Raw genomic sequence first — 13197 nt, forward strand, 5'->3', positions numbered from 1 at the left:
TAATCACTTTCTTACTGTATTAGGCTTAGACTTGCGTGTTATATTTTTATTTTGCATGGTAACTCACTTTGTTCTGTCTGTTATTACTCAGAACCACTTAAATTCTACTTTTTATATTTAATAAATTCACTTTTTACTTATTAACCAACCCAGAGTATGTATTAATACCTGGTGCGGGGGGGAGGCAAACAGCTGTGCATATCTCTCTATCAGTGTTATGTAGGGTGAACAATTTATGAGTTTATCCTGTATAAACTTTATACAGGGTAAAATGGATTTATTTGGGATTTGGACCCCCTGGGAGCAGGGTACCTGAGTGTTGGAGATAGGAACACTTCTTAAGCTGTTTTCAGTTAAGCCCTGCAGCTTGTGGGGGGCATGGTTCAGACCTGAGTCTGTGTTTGTAGCAGGCTAGCATGTCTGAAGTCCCAAGCTGCCAGGGAAAATGGGCTCAAAGGTAGTCTCAGCAATCAGATGGCAGGTCCCAAAGGGGGTTTCTGTGATCCAACCCGTCACTGTAGAATTAACATAATAGTTTCACTTGGAAATGTTTGTAATGTGTAGTTGCTAACAGGGCCAGTGAGAGAAATCTCATACATGGTCTATGTCCCAAAACCTTCAGTTTTATTACATGGTTGTTAGAGTGCCACTAAACATGTGACAGAAGATTAGTGTGTGTCTGCCCCACCATTCTGTCACTGAGTTTGGAAGTGCAATCCAGACCAGTAAAGAGTTGTGTCACCACTTGCCCTGCAACCCTGGGTGCCTTACAATGCTTTGCTGCTATAGCTACCAGCCTTGAATGCTCAAGCTAGCCTACAAGAATGCAGGTCACATTCTGTGCCTATGTGCTATGAAGCCCTAGTTCAGCAGCTCTGACCCTCAGCAACCTATCTACACCTCCGTTCTACCTCCTGCCAGCCCTGATTATAACCAGCAAGATGACCCTACCGCACTTCCAGTCCTAAATTTCCCCCCAAACCTTGTGCCCTGGAGTGTCCAGTCCTCTCCTGGACAGCTCAGAGAAATAATGTTTGTTGTGCCTTTAAAGAGAGAAAAGCATATTACAGTTTATTAACTTAACTGGGGTAAAGACACCTTTCCCCTCAAACACAACACTGAATTGGTTTATATTAAAATAAAACAAATTTATTAATAGGACATAGCTTAAGTCAGGGATGGGCAAACTTTTTGGCCTGAGGGCCCCATCTGGGTGGGTAAATTGTATGCAGGGCCATGAATGTAGGGCTCAGGGGAAGGGCTTGGGGTGCAGGAGGGGTGCGGGGTGTAACAGTAGCTCAGGACACGGGGTTGGTGGTGCAGGAGGGGTACAGGGCCATGAATGTAGGGCTGGGGCAGGGGGTTGGGGTGCGGGAGAGAGTGCAGGAAGGGGTTCAGGGCAGAGGGTTGGGATGCAGGAAGAGTTGTGAAGTGCAGGAGGGGGCTCAGGGCAGAGCGTTGGGGTGCAGGAAGGTGCAGCAGGAGGCTAAGGGACTCAGGACAGGGGTTTGGGGTGCAGGGGTATATCTCTAGCAGCTCCAGGGTGGCAGCAGCATGCCTGCCTGCCCTGGCCCTGCACCACTCCCAGAAGTGGCCATCATGTCTGGCAGTGGCTCCTGGAGGTGGGGTGGGGCAAATGGCCTGAGCACTGCACCCCCTCTGCTGGTGAGGGGGAAACTGCACTCAAGAGCTGCAAGGGCAGAAGCTGTGGGGGGCAGCAGCAGGACAGGGAGGCCTAGGACAGTGCGAGGGATTAGCGGGGGGCCTGGTGCGGGCAACAGGAGTCAGACCTGCCCCCCTGCGTATTCATCAGTCGCAGCGGGGAGCAGAGCTACCTGGCCCCAGCCTGCTCCGCTCCCCCAGTTCCCAGCCCTGTTGCTTGTGGGAGGGGGCTTGGAGGAAGGGGTCAGGCCCGCCCCCACACTCACCAGCGGCAGCAGTGGGAAGTGGAACAGAGCAGAGCAGGCTGGGGCTGGGTAGTTCTGCTTCCCGCCACCGCTAGGGAGTGCGGGAGCGACCCCTTCTGCCAGCTCCAGTACCCACATTAATCCCAGGCTGCGTCACTCGGGAGAGGGGGCTGTCGGGAAGGGGTGGAATGGGGGTGGGGTGGGGCCGGAGCAGAGGCGGGAAGAGGTGGGGCTGGCGGCTGGAGCCAGTGCCGCATATGCACCATGCAGCTGTCTGGGGCACCATGAAATTTGCAGTGCCCTACGCAGTTGCGTATTCTGCGTATGCCTAAGGACGGCCATGTTGATTACCTTCAGTCCCTCTTCACTCCGGATCTGATTTCAGCTCACATGGAGGGGCTGGGAGAGAGGGTCAGACCCCTGCAGAGAGGTAGGGCTCCCCTAGATCCCAGTACACACACAGAAGGGGAAAATTCAGGAGGATCAGGGGATGGGAACTATGTTGAGTGGGGGTGGACCACTGGGAAACTTGATAGAGGCAAGTTTTTTCCCAAACATTGACAGATCGTTCTCAGATTTCTGCCCATGGTGGGTTTAAAACAACACCTCTGTGACCTCACAGATTCTAAAGTGGCCCATTCATTTCAGTGAAATGTTCCCACCTGAAAGAGATGACTACAGCCTGGAACAATAGGTCTGAGACATGTGAACTGCTCCACTCATATCAGTGGGTTTTTCCATCCCCCTCCCAAGTGCTGGAGAGTTTCTCATGTGTGTAAAGCCTCCTCACCCCAGTCTCAGTCAGCAGTGTGTTCTTGGTGCATGCTCCAAGCACGCCTGTTTTAAACCCTCCAAACAGAGGAGCAGTGGCCATACTGGGTTAGACCAATGGTCCCTCCAGCCCAGTATCCCATAGTGGCTAATGCCATATGCTTCAAAGGGAATGAGCAGAACAGGGCAATCAACAAGTGATGCATCCCTTGTCGTCCAGTCTCAGCATCTGGCAGTCAAAGATTTAAAGACACTCAGAGCATGATTGCATCCTTGATCATCCTGGCTAATAGCCACTGATGGACCTATCCTCCATTAACTTATCTAATTCTTTTTTGAACCCTGTTATACTTTTTGTCTGCACAGCATCCCCTGGTAATGAGTTCTAGAGGTTGACCACATATTGAGTGAAGTACTTCCGTTTGTTTTAAATCTGCTGCCTATTAATTTCATTGGGTGACCCATGGTTCTTGCATTATGTGAAGGGGTAAACAACACTTCCTTATTCACTTTCTCCACATTATTCATGATTTTATAGTCCTCTATCATATCCCTGCTTAGCACTGTAATCTCTTTTCTAAGCTGAAGAGTCCCAGTCTTTTTAGTCTCTCCTCATATGGAAGTTGTTCCATACCCTTAATCATTTTTGTTGCTCTTCTCTACCTTTTCCATTTCTAATATATCTTTCTGAAGATGGGACAACCAGAACTGCGTGCAGTATGCATTTATATAGTGGCATTATGACATATACTTTCTTACTATGTCTTTCGTAATCGTTCCTGCACACTGGGCAGATGTTTTCTGAGAACTATCCACAATGACTCCAAGATCTGTTTCCTGAGTCATAACTAATTTAGACCACATCATTTTGGATATATAGTTAGGATTATGTTTTCTAATATGCATTACTTGCATTTATCAACACTCAACTTCATCTCCTATTTTCTTGCCCCGCCATCCAGTTTTGTGAGATCCCTTTGTAACTCTTCTACTTTGAACTTAACTATCTTGAGCAATTTTGTATCATCTGCAAACTTCGCTACCTCACTATTTTCCCTTTTTTTCAGATCTTTTATGAAGACGTTGAACAGCACTGGTCCCAGTACAGATCTTTAGGAGACCCCACTACATACCTTCCTCCATTCTGAAAACTGACCATTTATTCCTACCCTTTGTTTCCTATCTTTTGACCAGTTACTGGTCCCTAAAAGGACCTCACCTCTTTTCTGATGACTGGCTACTTTGCTTAAGAGTCTTTGGTGAGGGACCGCCTCAAAGGCTTTCTGAAAATCCAAATACACTGTATCTACCAGATCATTCTTGTCCATGTCTGTTGCCACACTTCAAAGAATTCTGATAGATTGGCGAGACATGATTTTCCTTTACAAAAGCCATGTTGATTCTTACCCAACAAATAGCATTCACCTGTGTGTCCCATAATTTTGTTCTGTACTACAGTTTCAATCAATTTCCCTGGTACTGAACTTTGGCTTACCGGCCTGTACCAGCCAGGATAGTCTCTGGAACCTTTTTAAAAAACTGGCTCTGCAGTACAACCTGTGTTGCCAGCCATTCTCAGTTTTGTACACTCATCTCAACTTCACCAGCAATTATTTGGGACCAGCACTGTTCTGGGCGGCACAGCCTCATGACACCGGGGGAGACATCCCTAATCTCTTTTCCTCCAAAGTGCCAAGGCAGGCTTCTGTGGGGAAGAACAGGTAGGTCTGCGCTGGCGGGCTGAGTGAATTTCACTCCCTGTAGGGCAGGCAAACACCCCTCCTCAGACACCTGTCCCGAGGGCTGAGAAAGCAGCAGGGCTCAGGTAAGGCAGGTGGGATGGGAAACTGCCTACAGCATAGCAGTTCTCCTTGCCTTCCGTGCTGCAGCCGCTCTGCCCCCACTACTCCAAGGAGAATTCTGCACCACTGTGCATGCACATAATTAATGTGTCATGCATAATTTTTTTCCCCTGCAGAAAAATAACTTCTACTGGAAAGTTACTGCAGTTCTGCCTTTTGTCCCCCAGGGACTGCTGTGGCACTAGAACAGAGCAGCCACTCCAAGGCAGGAGTAGCCCCAGCTGCTGATATGGAAGGGAAGAGGTTGCCTGCCCAGCGCTGTGCCTGTGGGGCCAGGTCAGCAGACAGGGCATACGGGGGAACAGACAGTGCGGGGTTGGAGGATCACAGACTGGGGTTCATAAGGGCTGGTGGGGGAGAACAGACTAGGGCAGGGGATGAATGGGAGTGGAGGTGCTGAGCCACATGGGCACGGGGGGGGGGTGCACAGCCACATAGGGGAAGGGTGGTGGCTGAGTGGGGGCACATATGGGGACAGGGTGCAGAGTCACATGGGGGGAGGGGGCTGGCTGAGGGAGTGCAAGGCTACATGGGGATGGGCGAAAGAGTACAGACACACATGGGCACGGGGGAGGGGGGTGTCTCAGTGGGGGTGGAGGGACACATGGGGACCGGGGAAAGGGTGCAAGGACAGGAGGGTACAGGGACACATGGGGACAGGGGCAGATGTAGCTGACTGAATGGGAGAGGCTAGAGGTCAGCCAGGATCTGCATAGGGGAGGCTCCCCTAACAATCCCTTCCTGCCCCCCCCAAAAACCTGTTTCATATTTCTCCCACCCATACCCATCAACCCTCCAGGTTCACTCCCAGGCTCCTACCCTCTCCCTCAGCTCCTCTGTTTACCCCTGACTCCCCCAAACTTTTGCACTGCTTCTGAGGGGGGCGGGAAATACAGTTCTGCACTGCAGTTTAAATTAATTATTCAAAGTTCTGTATTTATATGCCTAGTAAGGAATCTATTTGACAAAAAACATTTCCTAGTCTTATTCGTTGTCTGTACTGTTACAGACATACTTGCTGACAGATATTTTGAAATAAATTACCAAAATAATTGAAATTTGTGTGATTATATTGTGTTATTTTGGCCAGTAAAATATGGAGAATATTGCAGAATTTTAAAATATGTGCAGAATCTTTAATTTTTTCACACAGAATTCCCACAAGAGTAGCCTCCACTCAGGAGCCTGCCCAAGTTTGCCTGAGCCCAAATCCAGCGGCCAGTACCCAGGCAGCTGCTGGCAAGTGGGGTTAGCGACTCATGTCACAGCACTACACGTCCCTCCCCTGCAGTCTCAGCCCCCCTCAAACCCCAAGGTAGGGCAGTGGTCAGCATAGGGTTGCCAGGTGTCTGGTTTTCGACCGGAACGTCTGGTTGAAAAGGGACCCTGGCAGCTCCAGTCAGCACTGTTGATCGAGCTGCTAAAAGTCTTGTCAGCGGTGCAGCAAGGCCAAGGCAGGCTCCCTGCAGCTCCCAGAAGCAGATACCATGTCCAGGTCCTAGATGTGTGGGCGGCCAGGGAGGCTCCATGAGCTGCACCCACCCCAAGTGCTGGCTCCACACTCCCATTGGCCAGGAACCGCAGGCAATGGGAGCTGTGGGGGTGGCGCCTGCGGGGGCAGGCGATCCACAGAGCCCCTTGTCCCCTCTGCCTAGGAGCCGGATATGCTGTCTGCTTCCAGCAGCTGCCTGAGGTAAGCGCTGCCCAGCTGGAGCCCACAGCCCGACCCCCTGCCCCGAATCCCCTGCTGTGCTGTAACTGAGCCTCCACCCCTCCCCTCCCAAACCCCTGCCCCAGGCCCGAACCCCCTGCTGTGCTGTAACTGAGCCCCCACCCCCCCAAACCCCTGCCCCAGGCCCAAACCCCCTGCTGTCCTGTAACTGAGCCCCCACCCCCTCCCAAACCCCGGCCCGAACCCCCTGCTGTGCTGTAACTGAGCCCCCACCCCCCCCAAACCCCGTCCCGAACCCCCTGCTGTGCTGTAACTGAGCCCCCACCCCCCCCAAACCCCTGCCCCAGGCTCAGCCCCCCCATCCCAGAGCCTGCACACCCGCCCACGCACTCCACCCCGCCCCGCTGCAGGGCGGGGAGAGCGAGTGAGGGTGGGGGAGAGCGCGAGGAAGGGGCGGGGCAAGGGCGTTGGGTTTTGTGGGATTAGAAAGTTGGCAACGCGAGACGAGCAGCGCGCGGCCAGTGTCACCAGCAGTCAGGGACCCAGTGTGCAGTTACCGGGGCAGAGCCTAGCGGGTGGAGACCCACTCCCCCGGCCCCGCCCCCCGAGCCCCGGCTCCCTCTTACCCCGCTCCCCATCCCGGTGCCTCCGCAAACGGCAGAGCGCGCGGGGCAGGGGCTCTCACTCACTTTGACCGGATCTCCGGCACGGCCTCGAACTAGGGCTGCGACTGCCGCGGCTGCCCCTTCTCCCCCCCGCCACTTGGTTTCTTCCTCATCCCCCTCCGCGGCCTCTCACGCTCGTTTGGCCGAAAACAAACAACAGCTGCCAAGGAAACAACGCTCCGCAGAATGCGCATGCGCGTAAAGCGGGGCGAACGCTGGGAGTGGAGAGGCACCCGGGACTTCTTCGCAGGCTTCCCACCTCAACGACAACGGAAACACATGCTCCACTACTGAGTCCCGAAGACGAAACGCGCGCAGGCGCGCGCGCTCCTTAGAATTAAGGGGGAGAAAAGGCGCTTGCGCTAGAAAGTGATGCAGTACACGCCATTCGGGGAGAGGCGGGCAAGACGTGATGCGCATGACGTTGGCGCTGATGGTGCCAGCCGCCCAGCCCGGCAGCGTTCAGGGCGGGACGTTGTTGGAGGATGCGTTTTAGGAACGCGCGTAAACGGCTTCTCCTGCACTGGTTTAATGCCCCCGCAGCCGGCTCCTGGTAGCGTTGGCGATTGGCCGCGGCAGGGGCCTGCTCGGGGCATTGTGGGCCTGCCCCAAAGCTCAGGGAGGTGGCGGGGAAGCCTCCTGCTGGCGCCAGAGGGCCAGTCAGCCGGTCCTGTGTCCCCATTCCCCGCAGTGGCGATCCTGCCAGGCTGCCCCACGCCTGTGGGGGCTGATCAGGTTCACCTCCGCGCTCCTTGCTGCAACGCCCAGGGGCTCGGGACTGGGGTAGGGGAGCCTCACATCCCCGATCCCTCAAGTGATCTCTTCTGGGAAGCCGAGGAGCCCGCTGGGCATGGGATGGGGTAGTGTATGGCCCTCTGCCCCAGCTGGCCCAGGCCCTAACCCCACCAGCTATCCTGTTGTTATTTGGGAAGCCCCAAATCGGTTTCTGTTGTTGCCCTTGTAGTGCGTGATGGCCCAGTAAAATTCAAATTCCAAAGCTTGAAACTGGAAGTCAAGCAAACTAACAGAAAAACATTTGGAAAAAAAAAGCAGAGAACAGACAGTTTTTTCAATATTAAGTCATTTGTTGATTGGGGGGGGGGGAAGTTAACTTTTTTACAAGTTGTGTGTGTGCAATTAACTTGAAAAATGAAAGTCTGAATGAAATCATGGACCCCACTGAAGTCAGTGGGAATTTTGCTATTGACTTCAGTGAGGACACAATTTCAGTTTTTGCCTCAGTTATAAATGGCAGCACAAATAGACTCACATATGTCAGTAAATGCCAGAGTTTTTCAGTGTACCTACACTGGTAGTCTGGAAACTCCATTCTCATTAGAACTACTCACATGAGTAGTAAGGGTAGCATGATCAAGTCCATAAGATTTCTGAAAGCTGATGCCCTACATTTGTCAAAATTATATGCAACTAATAAAACATGTTTTGTTAATCTTAGTACAATTATGACACTGTGACATTACCCAGAGTACAATCTGGACCGATGAACAGTTCCCTCAGTTCTTCAATCTGGGGTGCTTTTTACATTGCTTCACAGTTAGAGTTACCACTCCTGGTCTGTTCACAAAACCTCCAACATGTTATAGTTATATGAGTGCTATAGCCAGCCACTCTTGAATTACACTGCAGAGCAACACCAGCCAATTCCCAGTCCCAGACTTTCCTCAGAAGTGCAGGTTGTGTACTGCCCAGCTCTCTCCTGAACAATACAAACTCAAAGTCTGCCATTTTATTAATAGAAAATGATATGCACAAATCCTATTATCCCAAATAGATAATTTAAAGTGATTACCAGTAATGAGGCATAAAAGGCAGATTTGGTTACAAGAAAATAAAAGTAAAACACAGCTAATACCCAACTTAACAAGCTAAGTAAATTTAAAGCAAAGGTCTCTCTCACCACGTTTCAACAGTTCTGCTGGCTGAATTTCTCTCAGTCAGGATCCCTCCCCCAGTCCAGAGCTGTTTCCTTTGTTCTTCAGGTATTGTGGATGCTTTAGCATCACGGGTCATGCATTCCTCATCCCCCTATGGGATGGGGCAAAGGTCATTATAGGCCCACGGTCAAGTCTACACGCCCCACCCCCCCCCGAGTCCCGGGGTAGTGTGGTCCAACAGCCAAAGTCAATATACTCACCCTCAAGATCAGGGCTGCGTGACCTAGTGGCCAGAGTCAGTAGAGCTGCTCTCACGATCAGGGCTGGGCAGCCTAGCAGCCAGAATCAATAGGGTTGGTGAGGTGGGCCACCACCTCAGGGTGGGCGGTGGCAAGGATAGGGGGACCCGGCAGAGTCAAGGGGGCATGGACTCCTTGGCCCAAAGAGAGGAATTAACTCCTGCAGTCCCAGTGCAGGCATGCATGTCCCATCACACATGGGTAGAGAGAAAGGGAGAGATAATTTGGGGCATCTGCCTCTTCTTATAGCTCTTTCTTTTCTTTAAGAATCATCTCCAGCTGAGGTTCAGGAGACGGAAAGTATGTCTAAACGTGAACCCCCAACTTGTTATGGTGTAGATTTTTGCCCACATCCTCTTTCCTCCCCAGGTCTGGGATTCCAAACGATTGTGCGGGACAACTAAAGATATAACAGGAACGGGAGTGAGATCACAGGGCTAAACAAAGGGAACCTGATGGGGACACAGAGCGGAGAACCCCAGACAGCACCCACTGCTCCTTGCAGGTGTCAAAGGAGCCAGCAGACGCCGCCCAGAAGAACTCTGCCCGGATACGTGAACGGACTGAGGAGCGGAAATAGGCCCAACAGTCACAGGAAACCCCGTCGGCCAACCTCCTCTCCCTAGTTTTGTAGGTGGCCATTTTGGCCAGGGCTAGGAGGAGGTTGACAGGGGGGTCCCGTGACTTTGTGGGGTTCTGGTAGGACTGTGTTTCTGCCCTGCCTTCTAAGAGCTAAAATCACTGAGAGCTGAAATCAGCTGTGATGGGGCAGTATTTCTGCCCAGCCTGCAAAAGAGCTGAAAATTACTGAGAGACTGATGTGCAGAAGTCACAGCAGAGAGGCAGAAGGTGACTGACAGTCAGCTGGTGAATGAGCGACCAGCAGGGCGGCAGCGGAGAGGTGTGAGGAGCGGCTAGCAGGGTGGCGGAGGAGAGGCGCAACGAGCAGCCAGCTGGTGGAGGGGCATGGTGAGAGCGGTGAGCAGGTGGCCGGTGAGCGGCCAGCAGAGTGAGTAAGATGCCTTTTTACCCCCAACCCCCAGGGTAAGAAGTGAACTCTGCAGATGCACCTCTGAACTCTTGGTCTGCACTGACTAAGGACAGCAACTGTGAGTGGGGTGCAGAGAAGGGTCGTGCATGTGAAAGGGACTTTTGGGTTGGATTAAGAACTTGAGGGGAAAAGGGCACTGCCCAACCTACTTGGGGGTGGGTCTTTTACTCATGGTATATGTTCATGAACCCTGTTTGTGGTGTTTTCCCAAATTAACTCTGAGTTACTTCCCTCCTTTTATTAAAAGTTTATTTTCTACACTTGGACTCTGTGCTTACGAGTGGGAAAGTATTGCCTCTCATAAGCCCCCAGGGGTGGTGTGTAATTTTCCCAGGTTACTGGGTGGGGACTTGAGCCAGTTCTGTGTTGTATCGATGGAAAGGAACCCCTGGATATTGAACCCGTCCCTGGTTGCTGCTGGCTCCACGTGGCAGAAGGGTTACACAGTTTTTCCATACGAGGCCTCTGTGGGGAAAAGAGCTTTTTTCCCTAAAAGTTTACAGGGTTTTTCTGGACCTTCGCATCTCTAGTCTGAGTGCCACAGAGATAATCTGCCTAAAAGCTTATCCCCACCCTTCTTACATTCATAGGGCTCTGACATTCAAGCCTTTGCTTAATAAGGTTCTTTCAACTGAGGGTGCCCCCCCTCATTTGGGACAGGTTAAGCACAGTCCTGCTTTCCTGTATTCCTACGATAATTACAAAATTGGTAACCATATTTCAGTACCCCTGCATTCAGTACTAAGGTCATTTGTACCCAACACCAGACAAAGTTGATCCTTTGACACAGCTGTAAATGATGAATATGTAAACAGCACAGGAGCAAACTGTATTTACATAAACACACCCATAGTCTCTTCTCCTCCCAGCTAGCTGTCAGGGAAGCATTCATTCAGATCCTGTTTACATTTGGAAAGTTTGGGAAAAACTGAAAAGAAACTTGTGTGAAATATTTTCTCTCAGAATGAACAGTGAAAGAAATTTTAGAGTAATATTTAAAATATTACTGCTGCACTTCAGTCCTTCAAAATGATGTCTAAAAACTAATAAGTATTTCAAATGAAGTTACTATAATTCAATTTATAGTATTAAGCAATTACTATTCCTACACACAAGTAGACCGATATACCATAGTTATCTATGTAATCCCCTGGGGCACATTATTACAGTTCCCAGTCAGCAAACTGTGCAAGAAAAAAATAAATGAAGCGCTTCATCTAGTAGTACTTATAGATAGATGGACAAATGTATAGGGAGAAAGAATCATAAAATTTGTGATAACACCTAAACCAGGTTTTTTAAAAAAGCATTGAAAGAGGAGAACAGAGTATATTAGTAGTGAAATATGTGAAGTACTAGAGAAGATTGGAAGTGGGAAAGTATTTGCTCTGCTGAGTCAAAATGCCAGTAATATGATAGCAGCATGGCACATCATAGTGGACAAATATCCACATATTACTGCAACAGGATGTGCTTCCCATGGCCTAAAACAGCTTTTTAATGATTTCATGTAGTTGGGCACACTGGAAAAGATCTATAAAAAGAACAAAACGAGTTATAAAAGGTGAAAATATGTTCATATTGTAGCTGCGGTCTTTAAAGAAGAAGCAGGAAGAAAAGCCTGATAAGAATAAAATGGTAACACTGAAACTATCTAGCAAAATGAGATGGAGAAAAACGATGATGTCATTTGAAAGTTTTTTTAAAACAAAAAATGCTCTTCCAGAAAAAGTCATAATTGAAGATCTTAAAGGTGTACTTGATGAGGCTATCTTCTGGGTTCACATGCAGAACTCTCTGAAGATTCTACAGCCAATTGTTTCTGCAATCACTAGATGAATCAGACAGAGCACTTTCGTCAAACATTCATCATCTTCTGGCCAAGATAAAGTCAACTGTTTTTTGAGAATCTAAGTGCATCTCCACCCACAAGTCAGGAAGGAGTAAAAGTGAAGGACTTCATTTGTAGATGGGAAGAATTTTGTTGCAAGCCAGTATATGTTGCTGCAAACCTCATAGATCCAAGGTTCAAAGGTAGTAATGTTAGTGATGTTACAGCATTGACTGGACTGCTAAACAACCAAACACACTTAGCACTGGATATTGGAAAAGTACTTTCAAATGTTGCAGAGTACAGAACATCTTCAGATAGTTGGTCCAGGAATGCAATCTGGGAATTCGCCAAGCGTATTGCTCCTACAACACGGTGACAAGACTTTTGTACAACACAACCTCTGACTTCTCATCTGCTTCGGATTCCTCCATTTTCTGCAGCATTTGAAAGAAACTGGTCCATATTTGGAAATATACACACAAAATCAAGAAATAGGCTAATGTGAAAGAGTTCAGAAGCTTGCTTCATTTGGTAAATCTTCAGTTTGCTGAAATACTTGAAGATCATTGTGAAAGTTCAGAATCAGAAGTTGTGGATCTTTCAGAAATAGATTCTGATTAGAGGAATCACAAGGAAAAACTTGAACTATGCTAGCGTTTCAAAGATTATATTAGTAACTAAATTGTTTATATTATTCTTGTTTATTTATAAGATGGCTTTTTTGCCTACAGCTATGTCATTTACTGTGTAATGATAATGCACTATTAAGGAGTCAGGTGTTTACTATAAAGTTTGGATAGATACTAGGGCTGTCAAGTGATTAAAAAATTTAATCGCGATTAATCATATGATTAATTGCACTGTTAAACAATAATAGAATACCATTTATTTAAATATTTTTGGATGTTTTCTACATTTTCAAATATATTGATTTCAGTTACAACAGAGAATAAAAAGTCTACAGTGCTCACTCTTTATTTATTTTTGTTTACAAATATTTGCACTGTAAAAAAACAAAAGAAATAATATTTTTCAATTCACTTAATACAAATACTGCAGTAAAATCGCTTTATCATGAAAGTTAAACTTACAGATGTAGAATTGTGTAAAAAAAAACCTGCATTCAAAAATAAAACATAAAATTTTAGAGCCTGCAAGTCCACTCAGTCCTGCTCCTTGTTCAGTCAATAGCTCAGACAAACAAGTTTGTCTACATTTGCAGGAGATAATGCTTCTTGATT

General features: G+C 48.7%; 1 protein-coding gene across 8 annotated transcripts in view; it reads right to left on the reverse strand.

Annotated features, from left to right (window-relative positions):
* Window positions 1-7279, reverse strand: part of AHI1 (Abelson helper integration site 1) — a 188530-nt gene extending 181251 nt beyond the window's left edge. For 5 of the 8 annotated variants that reach the window (XM_073337381.2, XM_073337386.2, XM_073337385.2 and 2 more), the window contains exon 1: window positions 6902-7277. The gene's annotated coding sequence lies outside the window, so the exon portion shown is untranslated. Of the gene's footprint in view, window positions 1-6901 lie in introns of all 8 variants that reach the window. The other 3 variants (XM_073337383.2, XM_073337388.2, XM_073337387.2) reach the window with 2 other exon arrangements.
* Between the last annotated feature and the right edge of the window lie 5918 nt (window positions 7280-13197).

The sequence above is a fragment of the Lepidochelys kempii genome, chromosome 3 (genome assembly GCF_965140285.1).
Source record: "Lepidochelys kempii isolate rLepKem1 chromosome 3, rLepKem1.hap1, whole genome shotgun sequence".
Taxonomy (NCBI): domain Eukaryota; kingdom Metazoa; phylum Chordata; order Testudines; family Cheloniidae; genus Lepidochelys; species Lepidochelys kempii.